At 36.7% G+C, this 12,670-nt stretch overlaps 1 non-coding gene and 2 pseudogenes across 1 annotated transcript; 1 reads left to right on the top strand and 2 right to left on the bottom strand.

The window, feature by feature from the left end:
• The first annotated feature begins 252 nt into the window (after positions 1–252).
• LOC148577809 (small nucleolar RNA R71) lies at positions 253–360 on the top strand. Its single transcript, XR_015904083.1, has one exon. It is a non-coding gene; the product is annotated as a small nucleolar RNA R71 (small nucleolar RNA).
• A 3,941-nt stretch (positions 361–4,301) lies between these two features.
• On the bottom strand, positions 4,302–4,982 carry LOC107626681 (dof zinc finger protein DOF5.8 pseudogene; annotated as a pseudogene).
• A 4,594-nt stretch (positions 4,983–9,576) lies between these two features.
• LOC148577808 (uncharacterized) lies at positions 9,577–11,160 on the bottom strand (annotated as a pseudogene).
• Positions 11,161–12,670: the final 1,510 nt, after the last annotated feature.

The following is a 12,670-nucleotide window of genomic DNA, read 5'->3' as shown; positions in this document are numbered from 1 at the left end:
CAATATTTTGTTCTGAGCCAATATGGTATCCAGAGTATCAATTTCAAGAACTCCCTTCTCCTGAAACGTCCCATTGTTCACAGGATTCCTCTCAGAGGTATACATGAACTGGTTATTTGTAACCATTTCAATGAGTTTCTGAGCTTCTGTAGGGGTTTTCAGATAAAGAGATCCTCTTGCAGAATGGTCCAATGACATTTTTGATAACTCAGACAGACCATCATAGAATATACTTATGATGCTCCATTCTGGAAGCATGTCAGTAGGATACCTTTTGATCAGTTGCTTATATCTTTCCCAAGCTTCATAGAGGGACTCACCTTCCTTCTGTCTGAAGGTTTAGATTTCCACTCTAAGCTTGCTCATCTTTTGAGGTGGAAAGAATTTGGCCAGGAAAGCACTGACCAACTTATCCCAAGAGTTCAGGCTTTCCTTAGGTTGTGAATTCAACCATGTTCTAGCTCTGTCTCTTACAGTGAAAGGGAAAAGCATAAGCCTGTAGACCTCGGGATCAACTCCATTGGTCTTGATAGTGTCACATATTTACAAAAATTCAGCCAAAAACTGATGAGGATCTTCCATTAGAAGTCCATGAAACTTGCAATTCTGCTGTATTAGAGAAACTAATTCAGGCTTAATCTCAAAGTTGTTTGCTCCAATTGCAGGAATTGAGATGCTTCTTCCATAGAAGTTAGAAGAGGGTGCAATAAAGTCACCAAGCATCTTCCTTGCATCTCCACCATTGTTATTAGGTTCGGCCATGTCTCCTTCTTTTTCGAAAATTTCTGTCAGGTCCTCTCTAGAGAGTTGTGCCTTAGCTTCCCTTAGCTTCCTCTTCAGAGTCCTTTCAGGTTCAGGGTCAGCTTCAACAAGAATATTCTTATCCTTATTCCTGCTCATATGAAAAAGAAGAGAATAGAAAAGAAGAGGAATCCTCTATGTCACAGTATAGAGATTCCTTATGTAAGTAGAAGAGAAGAATAGAAGAAGGAGAAGATAAAAATTCAAACACAGAGGAGAAGAGTGGGTTCAAATTTTTGAGTGGAGGAGGGGTGTTAGTAGATAAATAAATAAATAGAAAGAGATGAGAGGGGGAAGAATTCGAAAATAATTAAAAAGAAAAAAATATTTTTGTTTTTATTTTAAATATTAATTAGAATTCAAAAATTAAGAAGGAAAATAAAATTAAATTGAAATTTAAAACAATTAGTTAATGAAAAGAAATTTTTGAAAAAGAGGTTAGTGATTTTCGAAAATAAGAGAGAGAAAAGTAGTTAGGTGGTTTTGAAAAAGATAAGAAATAGTAAAACAAACAAAAAGTCAAGTAGTTAATTGAAAATGATTTGAAAATCAATTTTGAAAAGATAAGAAGTTGGAAAAGATTTTGAAATTGATTTTAAAAAAGATATGATTAAAAATCATTTTCAAAAAGATTTGAAAAGGAAATTAAAAAGATTTGATTTTTGAAATTATAGTTGATTACTTGACTAACAAGAAACTAAAAAGATATGATTCTAGAGTTTAAAAAGATATGATTCTAAAAAGATATGATTCTAGAGTTTTAATAACTTGGAATTTTTTGAATCAAAATATTAAATGCTAGCAAAGAATTCGAAAATATGAAACAAAATAAGAAAAAGATTTTTGAAAATCAATTTGAAATTTTCGAAAATATGAAAGAAAAAATGAAAAAGATTTGAAAAAGATAGAATTTTTTAATTGAAAATTTGATTTGATTCATAAGAAACAATTAAATTTTAAAACTTTATAACTAAATCAATTTAAATTTTTGAAATTTATGAGAAGAATAAAGGAAAGATATTTTTTTGATTTTTGAATTTTTAAGAAGAGAGAGAAAAACACAAAAAGACTCAAAACATAAAAATTATGAATCAAAACACACAATGCATGCAAGAACACTTTGAATGTCAATATGAACACCAAGAACACTTTGAAGATCATGATGAACATCAAGCACATATTTTTGAAAATTTATAAGAAAAGTCACACATACAAAACACCAAACTTAGAAATTTTCAATGTTTAGACACTAACAAGTTGAAAATGCATATGAAAAACAAGAAAAGACACAAAACATGAAAATGCAAAGATCAAACAAAGAAAATCATCAAGAACAACTTAAAGATCATAAAGAACATCATGCATGAGTTTTCAAAAATTTTAAGAAAAATTGAAGAGATGCAATTGACACCAAACTTAAAAATTAACACTAGAATCAAACAAGAAACACAAAATCTTTTTGGTTTTTATGATTTTATTAAATTTTTTTGGGTTTTTCGAAAATTATTTGAAAAAAGAAAAATAAGGATTTCAAAATTTTTAATGAGAATTCCAGGAATCATGCAATGTTAGTCTAAAGCTCCAGTCCAAGAATTAGACATGGCTTACTAGCCAGCCAAGCTTTCAGGGAAAGCTCCGGTCCAAAACACTAGACATGGCCAATGGCCAGCCAAGCTTTAGCATACAAATCAGGCATACAACAGCGAAATTGATGAGAATCAAAAAGCTTTTTGTGATGATGAGTTGAAACCTCGGTCCAAAAGATTAGACATGGCTTCACAGCCAGCCATACTTCAACAGATCATCATAAAACTCTAGAATTCATTCTTAAAAATTCTGAAGTCATAGAATAATTTATTTTTTTGAAATTTTTTTTCGAAATTAAAATAAAAACAAAAAAGCTTAAAATTAAAATAAAATTACCTAATCTGAGCAACAAGATGAACCGTCAGTTGTCCAAACTCGAACAATCCCCGGCAACGGCGCCAAAAACTTGGTGCACGAAATTGTGATCTCAATGGCGCCAACAACTTGGTACGCACAATTGTAATCTCACTTCTTTTTCACAACTTCGCACAACTAATCAGCAAGTGCACTGGGTCGTCCAAGTAATAAACCTTACGTGAGTAAGGGTCGATCCCACGGAGATTGTCGGCTTGAAGCAAGCTATGGTCATCCTTGTAAATCTCAGTCAGGTGGATTCAAATGGTTATGAGGTTTTGATAATTAAAACATAAATAAAATATAAAATAAGATAGAAATACTTATGTAATTCATTGGTGAGAATTTCAGATAAGCGTATGGAGATGCTTTGCTCCCTCTGAATCTCTGCTTTCCTACTGTCTTCATTCAATCATTCATACTCATTTCCATGGCAAGCTGTATGCTGGGCATCACCGTTGTCAATGGCTGCTTCCCGTCCTCTCAGTGAAAATGGTCCAAATGCGCTGTCACAGCATGACTAATCATCTGTCGGTTCTCGATCATGTTGGAATAGGATCCATTGATCCTTTTGTGTCTGTCACTACGCCCATCACTCGCGAGTTTGAAGCTCGTCACAGTCATCCCTTCCCAGATCCTACTCGGAATACCACAGACAAGGTTTAGACTTTCCGGATCTCAAGAATGGCCGCCAATAATTCTAGCTTATACCACAAAGACTTTGACCTTTCGGAATGGAGGATAAGAGATAAATGCTCAATCCAAGGTAGAACGGAAGTGGTTGTCAGGCACACGTTCATAGGTTGAGAATAGTGATGAGTGTCACGGATCATCATATTCATCATGGTTGAAGTGAAAGCGAATATCTTAGAATGGGAATAAGCTTGAATTGAATAAGAAAACTGATGGTTATCAGTGGCTAAGAGAAGGGGGTTTGAATCTTAGCCCCATTTTTACTTGATAATACTTGCCGGCCTTTGAAACCACTTCTGAAAACTTTTTGTCTTTTTATCTCATAACTAGCCACAAGACTTTTTCTTTTGTCTCGTCCCCAGCCACGAGACTTTTCTTTTTGTCTTGTCAGTCAGCACAAGAAATAGTCACAAGTAAAAAATTTTATAAAAACAGTCGCGTTATAGATATAGTCTCTAAACCAACAGAAATTCTTTCGTACAAACGTTTGGTTGTCACAAGTAATAAACCCCTAAATAAATTGATAACCGAAGTATTTAAACCTCGGGTTGTCTTCTTAAGGAACTGTAGGGAAGTATGTTCTTATTATTGGTTAGGGTTAAGTACTGAAATCGTCCCTAAGGTCTGGGGTGAAAATCAAAATCGTCTTCGACCTTTTTTTGTTATTAAAATCATCCTCAATGTTACAAAACGTTATAAAATCATCCTTTTCTACTTCAATTTTATTTTTTTTACCATATTACCCTTCATTATTAATAAAAATAATTAAAAATAATATTAAAAAAATTAAAACAAACTCCCCCCACCCCTCTCAACCCTCACCCCTCCCCCCTCCGGTAACTCCCTCACCCCTCACCCCCCATCCCTCACCCCCTCACCCACTCCCTCACCCCCTCACCCACTCCCGTCTCCCCACTCCCGTAACCCCACTCCCCCTCACCCCACGTGTGCCCAACACTGGAGCCCGCAACACCGCCGCCAATGCTGCCTCCGTCTGCCACCACGCCCGGGAAAGCCCAACGGCTTCTCCCTATCCCCATCCCAAATCCAACATCTTCGAGGCCAGGCCCAAGACCAAGCCCGAACCCACCCAGAGCCAGAAACCCACCAGGACCCTGCTGTGTGTTGCTCAGCAACGAAGTGAAGCTCCCACCGAACTGCACGGGTGCTCCGGGGTGGTTGTTCCCAGCCACGGGAACCATGGTGAGCGGGGTCACAGAAGAAACCGAGGTGACGGCCGCACCCGCGGAGGAGGAGGTTGTGGCGGTGGAGGCTGAAGGAACGGTGCGAGAGCACTTGGCATTTTTACGGCTTCTACCGCCGACGGGGATGTCACAGAGAGTGCCGCCGTGGGTCCAGTAGCGGCGGCAGGACTTGTAGAAGTGGCGAGGCTGGGAGAACTTGTAGTTGTTGTAGTAGCAGAACTTGGTATTAGTAGAGTCGCAGGGAGGGCATGGCAGGTGCTCTTGCTCGGCCGGCGGTGGGGCTAGGGAAGTGTTGTGAGGCTTGGCTGATCGACGGCTTTCGCCGGAGTCGGAGGAGGGCATGGCGTTGTGAAATGGGGTGAAGGTAGAAATAGTATATAGTTGAAATTGTATGCGTGAGGGGGTGAGGGGTGGGGGGTGAGGGAGGGGGGAGGGGGGAGTGGGGTGGGGGAGGGGGGAGGTTTATTTTAATTTTTTAATATTATTTTTATTAATAATGAAGGGTAATATGGTAAAAAAAATAAAATTGAAGTGGAAAAGGACGATTTTATAACGTTTTGTAACGTTGAGGATGATTTTAATAACAAAAAAAGGTTGGGGATGATTTTGATTTTCACTCCAGACCTTAGGGACGATATCAGTACTTAACCCTATTGGTTATGAAGATTGTAAATCGGGGTTTTGAAGATAAGGAACAAGTAATTTAAATTGCAATTGAAATAAGTAAATGACTGTAAAATAAATAAATAACTGTAAAATAAACTTTTGGCAAGGTATGAGAAATTAGAAGTCCTATTCTAGTTATCCTTATCAATGATGATGAAGATTGAATCTTAATTCCACTTAGTTAGCCTTTACTTAAAGTAAAGAAAAGTCAAGTGACTAATTAGTTAGATCCTCAAATCCTAGTTAATCCCTAAGGAAAGATTGGAATTATTGAAGTTCAATTCAATTAGCAAAGATAACAATTATCAATCATGTTTGAGTTTGATAACTCCTGAGTTACTGATTTCTTAACCAAGACCAAAAAGAGAAAAAATAAATCTACCGGAATAAAAATGTCTTCAGATTGGAAGCAATAGTAACATAAATAAAAGAAACAATTGTAAACTGAAATACCTCAAATAACATTAATTCAAACGAGTAATATATAACATAGAAGAATTCATAAATTAAATTGAAAAGATAAATAAAAAGGAATGTTGAACCTGGTAAAAAGAGATAATCCTGAAAGCGAATAAAATCCTAATCTAAATCCTAATCATAAAGAGAGGGGAGAGAATTTCCCTCTCAAAACTAAATCTAAATCATGAAAACTAACTAATTGGAGACTCTCCTATGAATGAATGGATTCCCCCACTTTATAGCCTCTAATCTGTGTTTTCTGGGCAAAAAACTGGGTCAAAAACAGCCCAGAAATCGCCCCCTGCAATTTCTGTTACGTTCAGGTCGTGGGCAAGTGACGCGGAGGCGTCGTCCACGCGTCCGCGCGGATTGAAGTTTGCAGATGCGACGTGGGCGCGTCATTCACGCGTTCACGTCGCCTAACGTCGAGGCAGCTATGGCAAATTATATATCCAATCGAAGCCCCGGATGTTAGCTTTCCAACACAACTAGAACCGCGTCGTTTGGACTTCTGTAGCTAAAGTTATAGTCATTTGAGTGCGAAGAGGTCAGGCTGGACAGCTTAGCAGTTTCTCCAACTTCTTGTATTCCTTCCACTTTTGCATGCTTCCTTTCTATCCTCTGAGCCATTCCTGCCCTATAATCTCTGAAATCACTTAACACACATATCAAGGCATCTAATGGTGATAAGAGAGGATTAATATTAGCAATATAAAGGCCAAAGAAGCATGTTTTCAATCATAGCACAAAATCAGGAAGGAAGACATAAAGCATGCCATTAGTATGAATAAATGGATAAAGAGTTGATAAAAACCACTCAATTAAGCACAAGATAAACCATGAAATAGTGGTTTGTCAACCTCCCCACACTTAAACATTAGCATGTCCTCATTCTAAGCTCAAGAGAAGCTATAAAGGTGAAGAGGAGTAGTAGATGTATGGAATGCAACCTATCTATATGAATGCAACTACATGCAAAATGATTCTACCTACTTGGTTAAAAATAAATAAGTTCTCCAAGACAAACATGAATCAGATTTCACTAATTCAAATTATACAATAAAAGACAAGTAAACTTGTAAGAAGATAGCTCCTGAAAGCAGGGAACATAGAATCAAGCATTGAACCCTTACTGGTAATGTATATCACTCTAATCTCTCAAGTGTCTAGGGTTAATCACTCTATTCTTCTCTAATCATGCCTTCTAAACCTTGTTCTTCATCTAACCAATCAACAAATATTTAGCATACTAATGCAAACATCATGAGGTCTTTTCAAGGTTTTAATGGGCTAAGGTAAGGGTGAGGATATATGTATGGCCAAGTGAGCTATAATGTGAATCTTTAATTAGCCTAAGCTCTCACCTAATATACATATACTCTATATACTTTTAAATTCATGCCTAGCTACCCATAATTCCCACTTTTATATGATTCCCATAATCATGTACCAAAATTTTGATATTTCTTTACTTTTATCACATGTGCATTGATCTTTTTATTAACTTTGCATTGGGGTAATTTTGTCCCCTTATTTATTTACTTATTTATTGAATATTTTTAGATTTTTCTCTCTTTTTTTTTGTATAGAAATAAACATAACTTATCAATGCACATGGATTTTCCATTATTTTTCTATTTTGGTTTTTTTTTCATGAGTAGGTTCCCAAATTCTCAATATTCAAATAAATTAGAAACATGATACATTCCCTTATTAACCCATGTTCCCACAATTTCCCCACACTTAGTTGTTACACAATCCCTATCTTAAGCTAACCAAAGATTCAATTGGGATGTTTAATTATTTTTCTGCTTTAGGCTAGTGATGTGGTAAAATACAGAACAAATGGGGATTAAAAGGCTCAAAGTGGCTGACAAGGGTGATTTAAAGGGTAGGCTTATTTGGGATAAGTGAGCTAAAATCAAACAATGGCCTCAATCATATGCAAGCATGTAAATACACTAAATAATGGACATATAGATTGGAACAAAATATAGATTACAATCATAGAGAAGGGAACACACAGGAATAAAATATTTATGGTTAAATAATGTAACCATGTAAATAAGCTCAAAATCTCACATATTGTGTGTTCTTTGGCTTAAAAACCATGTTCCAAATACAACTTCCAAACAAGTTTTACACAAAAATTTTGATTTTAAATTAGTGAAATCTTTTTTTCAAAAATAGGATCTTAAAAAGAAACTTATTATTTTAACCAAGCAGTAACTAAATGCATAAAATCAAATAAACATGCAATTAAACATGCAAATGCAACAACTAATTTAATAAAGAAAATTTAAACATTGGTGTTGAAACAGAAAGGTACTAACCCATGGAGATCAGTATCGACCTCCCCACACTTAAAGATTGCACCGTCCTCGGTGCATGCTAAGATGTGCAGGTGGACGGGTTGTTCCAACTGATACTTTCCTTCAAGGATTGTGCAGATGGCCTTGTTTGTCTCCCCTTATAGAAGTTTCTCCTTTTTTCCGTCTTCGGTGGCCAGCCTGAAAGAAGAAAAAAAAAGAAGAAGAGTAACCCAAAATTAAAGATAAGAAAATAAATGAAGTATGGGTGGATTAATGCCAAATGATAAGGGTCTCATTTACATGGAAGCTTCAACATGTACGTGAGAAAACAATAGAAGCCATGGCATGCCAGTGGTACACAATGTACAACAATGGGGAAGAGAGTGGGTAATAAAAGACAATGGAAGTGCATGTCAATGCAAAAGGAATATAGGTATCAAAGATTGGCATTGATATAAATAAGATTACCTATCCAGAATAAAACAAGTCACTAAGCACCAAGATAATACCAGAAAAGATATAACAGTTGAATAAGAACATTTGAACACCAATAATTTTAGAAAAATAAAAATATGCACAAAATTAAAATACAATGAATGAAAGTATGCAAATAAATAAAATAAAATAAAAGATAAGAAGAATGAGAAGGGAAAGAAATAAAGTAAGAAAGAAAGAAGAAAGAAGAAAAGACAGAAGAAATTAGGATTGGGAAAGAAAAATAAGATAATTGGCACTAATCCGGATAGGTTGTGCGATGCTGGCGACGCGGACGCGTGAGTGACGTTGTCGCGTGGTGCGCGATAAGGTCAGGTGACGCGAACGCGTGGGTCATGCGATCGCGTGGCCTGATTTGTGCGATTGGCACGAGTGCAGCCTCGCATTCGCACAACTCTCTGTTTGAGATGTATTTTTGCAAAAAATTTGGGTGACGCGGTCACGTGGTTGACGCGATCGCGTGGATGGCCTATTTCCAATATGACGCGGACGCGTGGGTGACGCGTTCGCTTGGGAGGGCTTGGGCTTCCAGCACGAGTCCAGCACCATTCCAGCTTAACCTTCGGCCATGCACCCTTGTGACGTCGATTTACATGGCACGCGGCCGCGTGGGTGACGCGGTCGCGTGGGAGGCCAAAGTTCCCATGTGACGCGGACGCGTCGGCGATGCGGTCGCGTGGGTCGATTTGTGTCACTGGCACGCCTCCAGCCACGCTCCAGCGTGACTCTCTGTTCGTTTTTATTTTCTCCCCTCTCCTTGCGACGCGGACGCGTCGAGTGGCATTTTATTTTATTTTATTTTATTTTATTTTTTTTTAGAAAATGCAGAATGCAGTGTTAATATGAATGTGATGCAAAACTCCAGGTTCAATAAAATAAAATAAAACTCAAAAACAAATAAAACTAAATAAAAATGAAAAAGGAACGATCATACCACGGTGGGTTGTCTCCCACCTAGCACTTTTAGTTATTGTCCTTAAGTTGGACATTTGGGGAATCCTTTGTTATGGTGGCTTGTGCTTGAACTCATCCAGGAATCTCCACCAATGTTTATGATTCCAATGTCCTCCGGGATCCCAAATTAGGCGCAGAAAGCCTTCAAGTAAGTTAAAGCATGTGACAAGGCCCCAATAGTGCTGATTTCTAGATTGGATTTTGGGGTCCCAAATCTTGCTTTTGCACCCGTCTTCTTGTTGATCATCATGATTCCATCCGGGTGGTAGGCAATCTGAATTCTTACTAAAGCAGCCAAACAACTTCCTAGACCTATTCAGTGGAGCTTTACACAAACCTTTACATTTAAAATTTAAGCTTTCAACCATAATGAACCTTGCAGGACAATTCTTACCGCTGACCATTTTTCTCTTACTCTTAATGCCACAAAGAGCTCTAAGTTGACCATCCGTCTCCAGTAGCCCATATTCAAGTGGGATTAGAAAGCTAAGGGATATGAATTTTACCCACTTGAATGTTGTAAAGGATGATGGCAACTTAGGGGGAGGGGTCTCCAATAACTTTGGCAAGGTGATTTCAAGCTCCACTCCCTTGTGCTCTTTGACTACTTCCACCTCTTTGCAAGCTTCTTCAATTTCAACCTCTTCCTCTTGGTAGCTTTCTTCCAATTCAATCTCTTCTTCATTGCTCACCAAGGGCATGGAAGGTTGTGCTTCTTCTTCTTTAATCTCCATCTCTTGATCAACCTCTACAAAGTCTTCAACCATGATCTGCCTTGGAGGTTGTACGCTCCCTTCAACATCAACATCAAACACCATGGAAGGAGGCTCTATGACTAGACTTTCCAATGGAGGTACAGCATCTCTTAAGTCTGCAACCACTTCTTACTTTTTAAAAATTGCTGCTTTGTCCAGTTGTTTAAGGATAAGATCGTACTCATCCTCGATGATTTTCTTTCCATGACAACTCCTTTCAACTACTCCTTTATCTTCAAGGGTCTCTCCTACCTTTACCCATAAGGCCTCCTCTAGCTCCTTATGAAGTATGGATTCGCGAAGATGATTTCTTTTTTCCTGTTCCATATCAATAGCATAATTGGGATTATCTTGCTCTTGGATTGATAGATGTGGGTGCTCTTCCATGGAGGGTGGTGATGGGATGAAAAGATCATTATGTGGTTGAAAAGGAAGTGCACCAGAGCTTGAGGGTTGGATTTTGGAGGTAGAGGGTTCGTTCATGCGGGATATAAGATTTTGGAGTGTAGAGGTGAGACCAATGATGTTAGAGATGAGTGTATTGTTATCCAATGGAGGTTGGGGTGGATCTATGTATGGCTCATTCGATTCATAGGGTGGTTGGTATGGTGGATGTGGGTTATTGTCATATGGAGGTGAATGGTGGTAGTTGGCTTGTGAGTGTGGTGGTTCAAAGTTGTGTTGAGGAAAGGGTTCATAGGCATATGGTGGTGGTTGTTGAAAGTCCATTGGAGGTGGTTGTTGCCATAAGGGTTGATCAAATCCTTGTGGCTCCTCCCATCTTTGATTGTTCCAACCTTGATGCCTATGCTCATTGTAATTTCTTCTTCCTGCAACATAATTGTGACCAGACTCATAGCCAAAGGGGTGAGAGTTCATAGTAGTAAATAAAAATTAAAAATGAAAATAAAAATAAATTTAAATTAAAAGTTTATTTAAATTTTGAAATTTGAAATTTGAAAATTTTTAAATTTAAATTTTGAAAATTTTTAAATTTGAATTTTGAAATTTGATTTTTGAAATAAGATAAGATAAGATAAAAATTTTAAAAATAAAAATCTGAAATTTTTTTTTTTGAAAAAATTAATTAAAAATATTTTTGAATTTAATGAGGAAAGAGAAAAACAATAAAATGACACCAAATTTCAAATTTTTAGATCAAAACGAAGAAAACAACTAAGAACAGCTTGAAGGTCAAGATGAACGTGAAGAACAACTTGAAGATCAAGATGAACACTAAGAACAAATTTTTGAAATTTTTTTAATAACTAAATAAAAACAAATAACCTCTTAATTTATGGAAAATAAAAAATAAAAACAAAAATAAAAACAAATAAACAAGCAAAAATAAAAAAAAATATTTACAATAACCAATAATAAGGCACACGTTTGCAATTCCCCGGCAACGGTGCCATTTTGAAAGAGTGGAAGATTGATGGTTTAGAAGTTATAGTAAATACTCGTTGCAAGTATAGTTACTAAACCAAGCAATCAACCTTTCTTACAAACGTTTTTGTTGTCACAAGTAACAAACCCCTTTTAAAATTGATAACCGAGTATTTAAACATCGGGTCGTCTTCTCAAGGAATTGCAGGGAGGTATGTTCTTATTATTGGTTATGAGTTTTGTAAATTGGGGTTTTGGAAGTAAGGTGGGAATATGTTATATGACAAGTAAAATAAAATAATAATAATAATAAAATAGACTCTTGGCAAGATATGAGAAATTAGAAGTCCAGATTTAGTTATCCTTATCAACAATAATGAAAATTGAATCTTAATTCCACTTAGTTAACCTTTGCTATAACAAGGGAAGGTCAAGTGACTAATTAGTTAGATCTTTGAATCCTAGTTAATTCCTAAGAAAAGATTGGGATTATTGAAGATCAATTCAATTAGCAAGGATAACAATTATCAATTATGTTGTTGAATTGGATAACTCCTGAGTTACTAATTTCTTAACCAAGACCAAAAGAGAAAATATCTAAATTAAAATTAAAAGCATTCATATAAATAAAGCAAAGCAAAATTAAGTCTGAAAATACCTCGAATTGCATTCACAAAAGAACTTAAATCTGACATACAAATTAAATTGGAGAAATAAATAAAAAGAACATTGAACCTGGGATTGAGAGTCACTCCTAAAACTAAGAGAAGTCCTAAATCCTAAATCTAAGAGAGAGGAGAGAACCTCTCTCTCTAAAAACTACATCTACTCCTAAAATTGTGAAGGTGAAAGCTTGTTTCTGAATGGATGCATTCCCCCACTTTATAGCCTCTAATCTGTGTTTTCTGGGCCGCAAACTGGGTCGAAAACAGCCAAGAATTCGCTGGTCTCGAATTCAATCACGCTGGATTTTCGTCACTGCGACGCGGCTGCATGGAGCACG

This window comes from Arachis ipaensis, chromosome B1 (genome assembly GCF_059453495.1).
Source record: "Arachis ipaensis isolate K30076 ecotype BB chromosome B1, ASM5945349v1, whole genome shotgun sequence".
In the NCBI taxonomy this organism is placed as follows: Eukaryota; Viridiplantae; Streptophyta; class Magnoliopsida; order Fabales; family Fabaceae; genus Arachis; species Arachis ipaensis.
This window is presented reverse-complemented; position numbering and strand designations above follow the sequence as displayed.